The sequence below is a fragment of the Theropithecus gelada genome, chromosome 7a (assembly GCF_003255815.1).
Source record: "Theropithecus gelada isolate Dixy chromosome 7a, Tgel_1.0, whole genome shotgun sequence".
In the NCBI taxonomy this organism is placed as follows: Eukaryota; Metazoa; Chordata; class Mammalia; order Primates; family Cercopithecidae; genus Theropithecus; species Theropithecus gelada.
Genome location: NC_037674.1, coordinates 40896932 through 40906931, shown reverse-complemented (window position 1 = coordinate 40906931; position 10000 = coordinate 40896932).

Sequence of the window (10000 nt, the reverse complement as noted above, 5' to 3'; positions counted from 1 at the left end):
TTGGCTAGTCTGAGATGAAGCTCTCATTTGCTGTGCTGACTCTTTAGAGAAATGTGTTTGGATTTTCAGACAATTCATGTGTGAGTCTACTGTAGGCATGGCCACCTGCACAGTGCTAGTTTCTGTCCTCAAGGAACTTCCAGTGTCATCTGAGAAATATAAACATAAAGAAGTCACCATATGAGAAATAATCTAGTTAGTACCTGTTGAATGGGACAGACAGGTCAGTGTGGACTCGAGTTGAGTTTTAAGGGCGTCTATGTTTTTTATTATGATAAAATACACATAACAAAATTTACCATTTTATCTACTATTTTTTTGTTTGTTTGTTTAAGATGGGGTCTCGCTCTGTCACCCAGGCTGGAGTGCAGTGGTGTGATTTCGGCTCACTGCAACCTCCATTTCCCAGGCTCAAGAGATCCTCCCAACTCAGCCTCCCAAGTAGCTGGGACTACAGGCACACACCACCAAGCCTGGCTAACTTTTGTATTTTTTTTGTAGAGATGGGTTTCCGCCATGTCACACAGGCTAGTCTTGAACTCCTGAGCTCAAGCCATCTGCCTGCCTCGGCCTGCCAGCATGCTGGGATTACAGGTGTGAGCCATTGGAGCCATTGTGCCCGGCCCATTTTAGCCATTTGTAAGTGTACGGTTCAGTGACATTAAGTACATTCACATCCTTGTGTGGCCATCACTATTACCTCCAGAATATTTTCATCATCCCAAACTGAGGGTTATAGGTATTTTTTCCTCTCTATGTTACATTTACTATTTCTCCTTACAAAAATAAGTGTTCAATGTGGATAGTTTGAAAAACAAAACAAACAAACAAACAAAAAAAACACATAGAAAAGCACAAAGAAGAAAATAAAAATATCCCATAATTCCACAAATTGATTAGAGACTTGGTGAGAAAGGTGTGGAAAGGCATCTCAGGGTGAAATGAGACCCATCCTGCTTACTCAGAGGGTTTAAGCAGGGGAGCAATGAGGATGATAATTTTGAATATGAAGGGTGAAGATATTAGAAACATACCTATCTTTTGTATCTTCCTTAAAAGGGGATAAATGGGGGAGGCAGTGAGTGGTTCTAATAGTGAACCCAACCCGGTAAAGATTCCAGCAGCTGTACTGATGATCAGGTCTGTTACCATCTATCCAACCACCCCAAGCTTAGTGCTGTAAAAAAACAACAGTCATTTGTTGTTACTATCTCTCACAGTGCTGGGGGTTGGTTGGGCTCAGGGTCTCCTATGTGGTTGCAGTCAGACAATGGCTGGGCTAGGGCAGTCGAGAAGGCTTCCTCACTTACACATGTGGTTCCTGGGCTGGAAGGTATCAAACAGCTGGAGGCTGGAACAGCTGGGGCCCCTCCAGCCCCCCTGCCTCTATGGGGTCTCCCCACATGGTCTCTCTTATGATGGCTTCAAAGTGGCTAGACTTCTTACATGGTGGCCCAGGGCTCCAAAGGCACATGTTCCCCAAGAGAAAGCAGTGCAGGAGCAGTAGCCCCTTCTATGACAGACTTCAGAAACCAGGCAGTATCACTTCTGCCACATTCTGTTCTTTTTTTTTTTTTTGAGATCAAGTCTCACTGTGTTGTCTGGGCTGGAGTGCAGTAGTGAAATCTCGGCTCACTGAAGCCTGGGTTCAAGCGATTCTCCTGCCTCAGCCTCCCAAGTAGCTGGGATCACAGGCACACACCACCATGCCCAGCCAATTTTTGTATTTTTAGTAGAGACGGGGTTTCACCATGTCGGCCAGGCTGGTCTCAAACTCCTGATCTCAGGTAATTCACCCACCTTGGCCTCCCAAAGTGCTGGGATTACAGGTGTGAGCCACCACACCTGGCCTCTACTTCTTAAAGGGAGGAATGTCAAATAATTTGTAGACATATTCTAAAACCACCACAGTGGTGGATTCTGTTATCTAGTCTAGAATGATATGAGTACCATGGACCCCCACGGCTGGTCTACAGAGCAAGTCATCCATACATTCTTGATTTAGAGTCAGAGAACCAACAGACATTTTAGGATGACTCAGGTAAGTGCTTCCCAACATTTTTTTGATGCTCAAACCCCATTCACAATAATGTGCTCTCTTGTCCCCTGCTTAGAGGTTTAGAACTTTCATCATTTTTGGCCCAGGTATCTTGAGCCTGTAATCCTAGCATTTTGGGAGGTTCGAGGTGGGAGGATCACTTGAAGCCAGGAGTTTAAATCCATCTTGGGCAGCAAAGGGAGACTCTGTCTCTCCAAAAAAGTCAAATAATACAATAAATGAATTTTTCATCATTTTTGCATGGTTTATAATAAAGAAGTAACTTTTAAAAAACATTTGTTCAGAAAACATTCATTGGGATTTGACTGTCTTCTGTGCACTGTGCTAGATGCCAGGGAGATAGGAGGACACATGGTTCCCACCACAATGGGCTTGCTGTCTAGCAGTAGAGCCAGACAATTTAACAAAGGATGACAATAAAGTGTCTTCAGTGCTCTGATCGGAGAAGTACCAGCTCACAAAATACTTTCCCTGGTTCTGATCTCTCTGCTCAGATTGAAACCGCATTTCTAGGCCAGGTGCCGTGGCTCATGCCTTTGGCTCACACCTGCAATCCCAGCCACTTTGGAAAGCCTAGGCGGGTGGATCACCTTGCAGTCAGGAATTCGAGACTGGCATGGCAGAACCCCATCTCTACTAAAGAAAACAAAAATTGGACGAGCGCAGTGGCTCATGCCCGTAATCCCAGCACTTTGAGAGGCGAGGCAGGTGGACCACTTAAGGTGAGGAGTTTGAGAACAGCTTGGCCAACATGGTGAAACCTCGTCTTTACTAAAAATACAAAAATTAGCCGGGTGTGGTGGTGTGTGCTTGTAATACCAGCTACTTGGGAGGCTGAGGCGGGAGAATCGCTTGAACCCGGGAGGCAGAGGAGGCAGTGAGCCAAGATCGCACCACTGCACTCCAGCCTGGGTGAATACAAAAATTAGTCAGGCATGGTGGCAGGCGCCTGTAGTCCCAGCTATGTGGGAGGCTGAAACACGAGCGAGAATCACTTGAAGCCAGGCAGAGGTTGCAGTGCGCCACTGCACTCCAGCCTGTGTGACAGAGCAAGATTCTATCTCAAAAAAAAAAAAAAAAAAAAAAGAAAGAAAGAAAGAAAGAAAGGAAAAGAAAAGAAAAGAAAAGAAGAAACAAAAAAGAAACAACATTTCCAGCACTTTAATGCTGTCAGTTGGATGTCATACAGGGCCCTCACACTCAACTTGTTTAAAAGGCCAATTCACTTCCCTCTCCTAGGTTCTGTTCCTCCCCCATGTTCCCTTCATTTAGTAGTATCCTATCCACCTAGTCAAACCTACAAGAATTCTAGCCCTGTCCCATTCTCTTAACCACTACATTGACCTGTTCCCAAGATGTCACTTCTGTCCTAGAACTGTCTTAGGGAAGTTATTTTAAGAAAAAAAAAATTTTTTTTAACAACATATTAATTCAAGGTAATTTTAAAATATTTAAATTTAATTGATTATTTTAAAAGCCATATTACTCATTTAATAAATGATGCATGCTGATTTTAAGGTAATTAGGGGCCATGCACGGTGGTTCATGCCTGTAATCCCAGCACTTTGGGAGGCCAAAGCGGGCAGATTGCTTGAGCCCAGGAGTTCAAGACCAGCTTAGGCTCACGTAGTGAGACACCGTCTCTATAAAAAATTCAAAAGCTAGCTGGGTGTGGGGGGGTGCATGCCTGTGGTTCCAGCTACTAGGGAGGCTGAGGTGGGAGGATCACCTAAGCCTGGGAGGTTGAGGCTGCAGTGAACCAAGATCGTGCCACTGCACTCCAGCCTGGGCAACAAAGCAAGACCCTGTCTCAAAAAAGAAAGGAGGAGAAAAAGAGAAAAGGAAAGACATCATTTGTTAACAAACAAAACTACATATAAATGTGGTTTGAGGACCATGAAATATAATAGTGTGGGCTGGGTGCAGTGGCTCTCGCCTGTAATCCCAGCACTTTGGGAGGCCAAGGTGGGCGGATCACGAGGTCAGGAGTTCGAGACCAGCCTGGCCAACATAGTGAAACCCTGTCTCTACTACAAATACAAAAATAAGCCAGGCGTGATGGCACACACCTGTAGTCCCCAGCTACTCGGGAGGCTGAGGCAGGAGAACCACTTGAACCCGGGAGGCAGAGGTTGTGGTGAGCTGAGATCATTCCATTGCACTCCAGCCTGGGCAACAGAGTGAAACTCCATCTCAAAAAAAAAAAAAAAGAAAAAGAAAAAGAAAAAGTAAAAGAAATTAATAATAGTGTGTTACAGGACCAAAAACAGACAAAAATTGCTTTTATAATATGGTTGCATTTTGTGTTAAATATTTCAAATTTCCTGAGTTTTATTTCTGAGATGTGAAATAAAAGATTTTAGGATTTATTGGGAAGTATTCCCCACAAAAAAATATACTGTGGATATGGATGATTTGTCTTTCCAGTAAACAACAAGCCAAATTAGATTCAGTTGTCATTAAATTTTTTTTTTTAAACAGTGTTTTTAGGCCACGTACAGTGGCACACTCCTATAATCCTAGCACTTTGGGAGGCTGGGGCAGGCAGACTGCTACTGAGCTCCGGAGTTTGGGACCAGCCTGGGCAATGTGACAAAACTCCACCTCTACAAAAAAAAATATCAAAATTAGCCAGGCGTGGTGGCACATACCACTGCTTGGGGGCTGCTGAGGTGGGAGGATCACTAGAGTCTGGGAGGTTGAGGCTGCAGTGAGCTGTGATCATGCCATCACACTCCAGTCTGGGAAACAGAGCAAGACCCTGTCTCAAACAAACTAATGGGAAAAAAAAATTGGTTTTTGACCTGTCAGTGATTGAGTTTTGTTTTGTTTTGTTTTGCTTGTTTGTTTGTTTTTTCTGAGACAGGGTCTCATTCTGTTACCCAGGCTGGAGTGCAGTAGTGAAATCTTGACTCATTGCAACCTCTGCCTCCCAGGCTCAAGAGATCCTCCTACCTCAGCCTCCCAAGTAGCTGGGACTACTGGCACACGCCACCACACCCAGCTAATTTTTTTGTATTTTTGTAGAGATGGGGTTTCACCATTTTGCCCAAGCTGGTCTTGAACTCCTGAGTTCAAGCGATCTGCCTGCCTTGGCCTCCCAAAGGGCTGGGATTACAGGCGTGAGCCACCACACCCAGCCTGTCATATATTTTTTATGGTCCCACGTGGCTATAAACTAAACAGTGTATAAATAACCAAGTATGAAAATAAGTTAAAGCCATTTAATGATAAAAACCATGACAGTGGGTGGGGCACGGTGTCTCACTCCTGTAATCCCAGCACTTTGGGAGGCCAAGGCGGGTGGATCACCTGAGGTCAGGAGTTCGAGACCAGCCTGGCCAACATAGTGCAACCCTGTCTCTACTAAAAATAAAAAATTAGCTGGGAGTAGTGGCACGCACCTGTAGTCCCAGTTACTTGGGAAGCTGAGGCAGGAGAATCTCTTGAACCCGGGAGGCAGAGGATGCAGTGAGCTGAGATCGTGCCACCGCATTCCAGCCTGGGCGACAGAGTAAGACTCCGTCTCAAAGAAAAACAAAAACAAAAACAAACCATGACAGTGAACCATGTTTATCTGAGCATGTTCTTCCACCCTCCACTAACTGCCACCCTGTAACACCCCATATACCCTTGGAAGCTTTCCAGAGGAAAATAATAGAATATTTTATTACTGAGTTGGTTTTTTTTTTTTTTTTTTTGAGACAGTTTCACACTTGTTGCCCAGGCTGGAGTGCAATGGTGCCATCTCGGCTTACTGCAGCCTCCGCCTCCTGGATTCAAGCAATTCTCCTGTCTCAGCCTCCCGAGTAGCTGGGATTACAGGTGTGTGCCACCACGCCTGGCTAATTTTTGTATTTTTAGTAGAAATGGGATTTCATCATATTGGGCAGGCTGGTCTCCAACTCCTGACCTCAGGTGATCCACCCACCTCGGCCTCCCAAAGTGTTGGGATTACAGGCATGAGCCACCGTGCCCAGCCTGATTGATTTTTAAAAAGAAATTAAAACAGGTGCTATATCCACTTTTAATGTTGTGAACTCTGGAACTGGTTAGAAATGTGCATCATACCCCAACCCTTTTGTCTCAGTGATGAAACTTAGGCCCAGAGAGAGGATGGAATTTGCCCAAGGTCATGCAGCAAGTCTGCAACCAAGGCAGGACAAGAACCATGGTTCTGACTCCTTCTGCTGGGCTTGGCTGGCCTGAACCTGTAACTCCATCCCTCCTCCTCTCACATTTACTCCCCACCCAGAGTCCGTGTACTGAGATATGAATATAGATAAATTAATTGGATTTTTGTGTGTGGCTGGTGGAATTAATCTCTCTATATGGCCACACCTTGTTCATTCATTCATTCAGTAGACAGTTAAATCAACTGCTTTCTAGATAACCTATGAGGCCAGTCCATCCAGCCCTGGTCTCCCTGTTTGGCTTCATGTCCTGCCCCTGCTGTCCTGCCCAGTCCACACCTCCTGCACTCTGCTTACACTGTCTTTCCTACAAGATTTCTCTGCTTCCCCCAGGTCTGGCCTGAGTGCCCCTCCTCCTTGTACCCCATCACAGACTGTATCACATTTGTCCATCTCCCTCAGTAGCCTAAGCACCATTCAGGCAAGATTCCTCTTGCTCACCAGTCTGCTCCCAGTGCCCAGAGCAGGGCCTAACCCATAACAGGTGCCCCTTGAATCAATGACTGGATATGCCATTTCCAGGCAGGAAGAGCACGCTTCCCTATGCTCTCACAGCCCAGGGCCTCTGCAGAGGGAGTTTCTTCCACCACCCTGTCAGTTCTAGCCTTTTCAATTGTCCAGACCCATGTCAAACATCCGCAACAATCAATAGTTCTGTGAAGCATTCTTTCTCAACCTCCATGTCCCCACACTCCACACACGGTAAATCCCTCCTCCTTTTGTTCCATCCTCCCTGCCACCCCATGCCATTTAGGACACTACTGTCCTCGTGGGCAGTGACTTGTATTTTTTATCTGAGTTCCCTGGCACCTACACAGTGGGAGATACTGGTTTAGCTGCCTAGCATTCAGCAGTGAACCTAGCAAAAAAAAAAAAAAATCCCTGTCCTCATGAAGCACACATTGTGATTGTGGGGAGTGGGGAAACAGATTGAAAATAAGTAAAATGTAGAACATGTTAGTAAGTTACAAGTGTTGGCTGTGTGCAGTGGCTCATACCTGTAATCCCAGAACTTTGGGAGGTCGAGGTGGGTGGATCACCTGAGGTCAGGAGTTTGAGACCAGCCAGGCCAACATGGTGAAACCCTGTCTCTACTAAAAATACAAAACATTAGTCGGGCGTGGTGGCAGGCACCTGTAATCACAGCTACTCGGGAGGCTGAGGCAGGAGACTCGCTTGAACCTGGGAGGTGAAGGTTGCAGTCAGCTGAGATCGCACCACTGCACTCCAGCCTGGGTGACAGAATGAGACTCCATCAAAAAAAAAGAAAGGAAGGAAGGAAGGGAGGGAGGGAGGGAGGGACAAGTGTTGGCCAGGCGTGGTGATTCACGCTTGTAATCCCAGCACTTTGGGAGTCCAAGGCAGGTGGATCACTTGAGATCAGGAGTTCGAGACCAGCCTGACCAAATGATGAAACCCCGTCTCTGTTAAAAATACAAAAAAGTAGCTGGGTGTGGTGGCGCAGGCCTGTAGTCCTAGCTACTTGAGAGGCTGAGGCCCAAGAATCGCTTGAACCCAGGGGGCAGAGGTTGCAGTGAGCCACTGCCCTCCAGCCTGGGGGACAGAGTAAGGCTCTGTCTCAAAAAAAAAAAAAAAAAAGAAAGAAAAGAAAAAGAAAACAAAACAAAAAAGAAAGTGACAGTTAAAGACAAGAATAGACAGCAGGGAAAGTGGATAGGAAGAGTGCTGGTGGAGTTGTGAGAAAGCGTTTAGGGTATCCAGTATGAGGGAACAGACCTTTAGACTTGCACTGGCCGGACAAAGGTCTTCAGGCTGGAGGGGAGGAGACTGCCTGCGATCAAGTTACAGCAAGGAGGATGGTGTGGCTGGAGAGGTGGTGAGCAGAAGGGGTGGTGTCAAAGGGGAAGTCAGAGAGTAAAACAAGCCTACAGATCAGATAGGCCTTGTGGGTCACAATAAGGACTTTGGCGTTTGCTCTGACATAGGAGCCGCTGGTGGGTTTCTAGCAGAGAAGTGGCATGATCTCATTTTAACAGGATCACTCTGGCTGCTCTATTGAGAAAAACACTCAAGGAAGACAAGGACAGAAAGAGATCAGTGAGGAGTTTACTGCGACAATCCAGGTGAGAGGTGACAGGTCTTGGACTAAGGCCACAGTGAGTAAGTGGAGGGTGAAGGATCTGAACAGGAAGAGTAAGAGATGACTCTACATTTTTAAAAACAGAGATGGGGGTCTCGCTATGCTGGCCAGGTTGGTCTTGAACCCCTGGCCTCAAGCGATCCTCCCACCTCGGCCTCCCAAAGTGCTGGGATTGCAGGCGTAAGCCACCACGCCCGGCCTCTACATTTTTGACCTGGGCAACAGGAAAAGATGGAGCTGCTAGGAACTGAGATGAGGAAGACTGTGGGAGGAGAAAGATAGATAGAAAAGATCAGGATAATTTTGTCTACCAGACAGCTAAAGGAACTGGGGCATAGATGACTGGATACACAAGTCCCGGGTTCAGGAAAGATGGTCTAGGCTGAAAGTATACATTTGGACATCATTAGCATAAAGATGCTCTTTAAAGCCTTGAGGACCAGATGAGATCACCAAGGGAAGCAAGTGTTTCAAGGAAGAGTGAGTGATCCACTAAGTCAAATGCTGCTGATAGGGCAAGTGAAGATGGGGCGTCGCAATGAATGAATAAACGCCAGGCCTGTTAGATATGCAAAGCACCAGAGATTATTGAGGGTTAACTGACAACAGATAGGTGTAGAGACAAGATGGCTCTAAGTCACAGGAACACTTGGAAGGGAAGAACTATGGCATCTTGGAGTTGGAAAGGACCTTAACTAGGTCATGGAAATCTGTACTCTTCCCCACCCTAGCCTGACAATTGAACCCTTGGCTGTAGAACAAGAAATATTTGCGGGATACTGAGGCAAGCAGTTTGGCTAGGTAGGTTAGAGAAACTACCTTTGAAGAATGAGAGAAAGGGTAGTTCAGTAAATACTGGACAGCAGATGCAGGGTGAGGGAGTGGAGATGACCTTCTGAAGTCAGAAAACCAAGGTTCAGGTCCTGCAACTGCTGCTCCCTAGACTCCTGTCCTTGGGCAAGTCACTTCACAGCCTCCAGCCTCAGTTTCCCCATGCGGCGACTTCTGAATATGGTAGCGCTTGAAGGTAGCGTAAAAGTGTCCTGCCTGTGTTGGTTACTGCCAGAGCAAGGGAAGGAGGCCAAGAGAAGCCCTTGGTTTGGGATGGCAGTGGAAATGGGGATGAGGAGGAACTATCATGATCTCCGCGGGTCGGCTTGCGCTGCGTGTGGAGAAGCGAACCAGCATTCAGGCCAGGACCTGTGCTGGAATGGACTGGGCTCGGGTGGCAAGGGGGCCATTCGGACAAAGACCGTGGCCCTGAATCTGCCTCCCCTGAGCCTGGAACGGAGGTGGAGGAGACCCCGAGGCAGCAACAGGGAGAAAAAATAGAGACGCCGAGGCAGAGAGACAAGGAGACTCAGAGACAGGGAGACTAAGAGACAGACCCAGCAACAGGCGGCCTCACGGGGATCCGAGGCGACCCGGAGAGGGCGAGGCACCGGGACACAGACCCGGGCCCAGCAGAGCCCCCGCGCGGCGCAGGGCCGTGGCGCCCGGGCGCAGGGTCCCCGGCCGGGCCAGGGCGGCCGCACTCGCCAGGCGCCCCCGCCCGGGCCGCTTGCCCAAGATGGCGATGGAGGGGCGGGCGAGGCGGCAGCGGCCCCGGCCCCCGCGCCGGCCCCAGCTCGGGCCCGGGCCCCCGAG